Raw genomic sequence first — 5,935 nt, 5'->3', positions numbered from 1 at the left:
TCTGAATGTTTGGTAGAATTCTGCAGTAAAGCCAACTGGACCAGGGCTTTTTTTTTGTTGGGAGTTTTTTTTATTACCTTTTCAGTCTCTTGTTATGGGTCTGTTCAGATTTTCAACATCATTTTGTGTTAGTTTGGGTAGGTAGTGTGTTTCTAGAAATTTGTTCATTTCCTCTAGGTTTTCAAATCTGTTGGAGTATAGTTTTTCATAATACTCTGTTATCATCCTTTCTATTTCAGTTGGGTCTCTTGTAATGTTCCCCATTTCATTTCTTATTTGTGTTATTTGCTTCCTCTCATGTTTTTGTTTTGTCAGTTTGGCCAGTGGTTTGTCGATTATGTTGATCCTTTCAAAGAATCAACTTTTGGTTTTATTGAATCTTTCTATTGTTTTCCTATTCTCTATTTCATTTTTTTCTGAACTGATCTTTATTATTTCCTTTCTTCTGGTGGCTGTGGGCTTCTTTTGCTGTTCTCTTTCTATTTGTTCAAGTTGTATAGCTAATGTTTTGATTTTGTCCCTTCTTTTTTGATGTGTGGATCTCTTGCTATAAATTGGCCTCTGAGAACTGCCTTTGCTGTGTCCCAGAGGTTTTGGTATGATGTGTTTTCATTCTCATTTGATTCTAGGAATTTTTTAATTCCATCTCTGATTTCTTCTATTACCCAGTGGTTTTCAAGTAGGGTGTTATTCAGTTTCCATGTAATTGATTTTTTTCCCTTGCTCTCCCTGTTGTTAATTTCTATTTTGATGGTGTTGTGGTCAGAGAAGATATTAGTTATTTCAGTATTTTGGATTTTCTTGAGGGTTGCTCTCTGGCCTAAGACGTGGTCTATTCTGGAGAACGTTCCATGTGCATTGGAAAAGAATGTGTACTTTGCAGCTGTTGGGTGGAGTGTTCTATGTATGTCTATGCGGTCAAGTTGGTTGATTGTGCCCTTTAGCTCTTCTTTATCTTTACTGAGTTTCTGTCTAGATATTCTGTCCTTTGCCGAGAGTGGTGTGTTGAAGTCTCCTACTATTATTGTGGAACTGTCAATTTCTCTTTTCAGTGCTGTTAGAGTTTGTTTTATGTGTTTTGGAGCCCTGCCTGGCATTGGGTGCATAAATGTTTATTATGGTTAAGTCTTCATGATGGATCATCCCTTTAGTCATTATATAATGCCCTCCTTTGTCTTTTATGGTGAATTTTGTTTTAAAGTCTATTTTATCTGAGATTTGTATTGCCACACCTGCTCTTTTTTGGTAGTTATTTGCTTGATATATTTTTTCCATCCTTTGGTTTTAATAAATTTACGTCTTTGTTTCTAAGGTGTGTCTCTTGTAGACAGCATATTGATGGATCCTATTTTTTTTATCCATTCTGTCACTCTCTATCACTTTATGGGTGCATTTAGGCCATTTACATGCAGTGTAATTATTGATAGGTGTGTATTATCGCTGTCACTTTGTAGTGCTTTTTTTTTTCTTTGTGGTTCTGACATTTCTTTGTTCCTCTTACTGCCCTGTGCTGAGTTCCTTTTGTTTGTGGATTTCTTTTGCTTTTGTATATTTTGTTTTTTTTGAGGCTTTATGTTTTTCTTCTTATTTCAGTGAGTAGGTTTGTTAACTTCCTTTGTGGTTACCTTGAAATTTACCTGTATCTTCCTAGGTTTAAACCAGTCTATTATTACTTTTTTTTTATTATTACTTGGTATTGCCTTGCCTTCCTCTCCGTTAGAAAGTTGTATATCTATGCCGTTTATTCTCTCTCTTATTGTTCTGACATTGTTGTCATTTACAGATTAACCTCTCTGGTCCCCTGTTGCAATTCTTTTGGTTTTGGAAAGTCCATAAGAGTTCATTTCCTAGGTTGGTATCTGGCTGGTACAATCTTGCGTCCTACATTCAGGCTGTGGTCTGATGTTGTTTGTTCTCAGACTGAAGGACTCCCATTAATAATTCTTGTAAGTTTGGTTTGGTTTTTACATATTCCCTTAATTTCTGTTTATCTGGAAATGTCCAATTTCACCATATTTGAATCAGAGTTTTGCAGAATGTATTATTCTTGGTGGCAGTTTTTTCTTTCAAGGTCTTATATATGTCATCCCATTGCCTTCTTGCCTGCATGGTTTCTGCTAAATAATCAGAGCTTAGTCTTATTGTTTCTCCTCTGTGTGTGACTTTTTGTTTTTCTCTAGCTGCTCTCAGGATTTTTTTTCTGTCTTTGGTTTTAGCAAGTGTGATTATGATATGCCATGGTGATTTTCTTTTGGAGTCTATCCAATATGGGAGTTGTTGAGCTTCTTGGATGGTCATCTTTTCATCTTTCATGATATTAGGGAAGTTTTCTGTCAGCAATTCTTCAGTAATCCTCTCTGTGTTTTCCATTTTCTCCTCCTGCTCTGGAACCCTGATACTCGAAAACTTTTGCTTTTGGTTGTATCTCATGTAATTCTCATGGTTTCTTCATTTTTATTTGTTCTTTTTTCTGATTCTCCCTCAGAGCTTTATGCAAGTATTTGTCTTCAGTTTCGCTGATCGTGTCTTCCATCATTTCAAACCTGCTCCTCCACCCTTCTATGATACTGTCCATTTCTGAAATCTTATTTATTTTTTCAATTTCTAATTGTTGTTTTTGTATGATTTCTAGTTGTGAATTTATTTTGGCATTTTATTCCTGTACTATTTTCCTGAATTATCCCATTTTTTTTGTCTGTATTTTCCATGAATTTGTCTGCCTTGTCCATGAATTTGTCTATTTTTTCCTCATTTTTGTCTTCTTTTTGCTTCAACTCTTGGATAGTTCTGAATATTAGAGATTTACATTCCTGTCAGGTAGTTCTAGTGCCTTTTCTTCTACTGGAAAGTCATCTGGTGTTTTATTTTGGATGCCTACTGAAACCATCTTGTACTTTTTGTTTTTTAATATGTTTTGATGTTGTGTGCTGTCTTTGAGACATTCAGTAGTTATTTTCTTCATTTATTGATTGTAGATCTGTTTGTTTTGTCTTGCTTTTTTGTTTTATTTGGTTGTGTCTAAGCAGGCAGGCTGTGGGTTTTTTGTTGTTTGCTTGTCTGTGGTCACAATATTTTTCACCTCATTCTCCAATGGGCAGGGCCAGTCACTCAGCTGTGATGCAGCAGGGCAGATCCAGCTGAAGGGGAGGGGTTGGAGTGGGTTGTTTGTGGCACATACTAGGGCCAACAGGGCGGGCCAGGGATCAGTGCTGGGCAGGTTACGGTAGGCCATGCCTGTTCTGCTCAGGGGTGTGATGTTCAGTGCACAGTGCAGATAGGCAGGAAAGAGGGGGGAGGTTGTTATGTGTGGAGCTAATACAGGTATGGGAAAGAGCAGGGAGATGAGAGTGAAACAGGAGCCAAAAACAAACAAATTAAAAAAAGAGTGCTAAGGGAGCTTGCCATTGGAGTGGAGAGATGAGAAACCGAGAAATGGAGAAAACGGGGAAAAGAAAGAAAAGAAAAAACTAGATAAAAATTTGGAAAAAAGAAAGAAAAGAGAAGCCCCCAGAGGTCCCACTGGTGTGGCTATGAAGACTGAGGAAGTTGCTACCAGGCTGTGCAGTATAGCTTAGTTAGAGGGGGGTATAGATGTCACACAGTGCAGGTATTCAGGAGATAGGAAAAGAAGGTAAGTAAAGAGAAATGAGAACTTAGAAATGAAGAAAGACAGAAAGTAAAAAAGAAATGCACCCAGGAGCTGCACAGACTGGGGAAGTGGCTCCTAAGCCATGCAGTACAGTCTGGCTGGAAGGGACTCCCAAGCCACAAAAAGAAAAACAAACAAAACAAAGCAAAAAAAAAAAGCCCCGGGGAATCCCACCAGCATGGTGTCACAGGCCGGAAGAGTGGTTCCCCAACTGAGTGGTGCTTCACAGCCTTTCAAGAAGAAGCAAAGATTGTACACAGAGCCAGGTGTTTGAGAGAAAGGAGGGGGAGGTGGTTGGAGGCATGGAAGAAACCAAAAGAAATGGAAAAAAGCAACATCATCAACAGACAAACGGCACTTAGGGAGCTGGCCAGTGTGGGTGGGGCAAACTCAAGTGGCCCAGGGCCAAAGCAGTTGCCTTCTGGTCAAGAGACTGAAGCTGGCAGAAGCAGAGGAGGTCAAAGGGGCGGGGAGAAAGGGCAGGGGGTGAGAAAGAGTATATTGCTGTTTACCTGCTGGGAACTTCATGAACCCGCTTTCCTGTACTCCCTGTCTGCTGATTTCCGACGTGGGCAGGGCAAATCCAAGCAGCACAGATGCTGCACTTCCAGGCTGGCTAAGCCATTGCTGCCAGCCAGGAAGCACAGAGGTAGAGCAGCAGGGAGAGCAGAGGGGTAGGAAAGGGTGTATTGCTGGGTATCAGGTGCTCTGTCTCCTGTTGGGAGCTCCGTGAAGCTGCTTTCCCATGTTCCTTGTCTCGGACAGGAGTACAAGATGGTGAATCCATGCTGCATTAGCTGATTGGGAACCTCCACATATATCTCTCCTCTCTTTCTTTTCTCTGTCAGTTTCTTATTCCATTTGGTGTTTGGCTGAGTTCTTTATCTCTTCATTTGACACCTCAGGTTGCAGGAATGACATTTGCCTTTGTTTTACTTGGTTTTTCGGGTCTTTGCTGTGAAGGTATGGCATGGTGCTGCTGTCTATGGTGCCATGTTGGCCAGAAGAGCCTCTAGTCCTCTTTAAACTAAGTTTCAACTCATTGCTGAGATTGAATTTTACAACTTTTCTCTCTGCCTAATTAGGAACTTTTTTTTAGTTTACAAATTTCTATCAAATCCTCTCAGCTTAATGACATTATTATTTGTATAGAAAATACTCAAAAATATACAAAACAACTACTAGAGCTAATAAGTAAATCTTGCAAGGTCACAAAATACAGGGTCTGTCTTAGGGTGGGTTCCCTAGAGGAGCAAAATCAGTGAAACGTATAGAAAGAGAGAGAGAGAGAGATTTATCTCAGGAAAATGGTTCATGCAGCTGTGGAGGCTGGCAAGTCCCAAATCCATGCGTCAGGCATCAGGCTGGAGGCTTCTCCTGACTTGTGGTTGCAGGGGCTGATGAACCCAGCTGCTGGCTCACGGGGTTTCGGGAGCTGGATTTCCCAAAGTCTGCAGGTTAGGCATCAGGCTGCTGGCTCACATCCCAAGAACTGGAGGTCAGAGAATGATGAGTTGGATGTAAGATCCAAAGTGCTCAAGCTTTGCCAGAACATCTGTATATATTGGATGCAGCCCACACTCCAAAGGAAACTCCCTTTTCAACTGATTGGCTGCTCACACCAGTTCACAAAACAGAGGATGAGTACATCATTATATAACTGCCAAACTACGTCATTACATAGCTGCCAAACTACTGCCCAGCCAACCTGACATACAGTGGTAACCATCACAAGATCAATATACCAAAAAAATCATATTTTTATATAAAAGCTCAAGCAATTATAAAATGAATTTGTTTTTAAATGCAATTTACATTAGCACAAAAAAGACACTTAAGAATAAATTAAAATATGTGCAATACATCTACACCAAAAGCTACAAAATACAGTTTAGAGAAATTTTTAAAGCCCTAAAATTAGTGGAGAGAAATACTGTATTCATTTATTGGAAGGCTATTGTTACAATGTCAATGCTTTCCCAAATGATACGTAGCTTAAATGCAATCAATCAAAATCTCAGCAGATTATTTTTGTAAAAATTTACAAGCTGATTTTAAAAGTTATACGGGAAGCAAAGGAACTAGAATAGCTAAAACAGTTCTGGGGAAAAAAAAGAGCAAAGTTGGAGGATTCATACTACCTGATATCTAGACTTGCTAAATAAACCTACTGTAATCAACAAAGTGTAGTTGGTGAAAAGATACATCAACGGAAGAAAACAGAGACATTTATGGTCAATTGATTTTCAACAAAGTTGCCAAAATGTTCAACGGGAAAATTAAAGC

The sequence above is a fragment of the Elephas maximus genome, chromosome 6, assembly GCF_024166365.1.
Source record: "Elephas maximus indicus isolate mEleMax1 chromosome 6, mEleMax1 primary haplotype, whole genome shotgun sequence".
Lineage (NCBI taxonomy): Eukaryota > Metazoa > Chordata > Mammalia > Proboscidea > Elephantidae > Elephas > Elephas maximus.
This window is presented reverse-complemented; position numbering follows the sequence as displayed.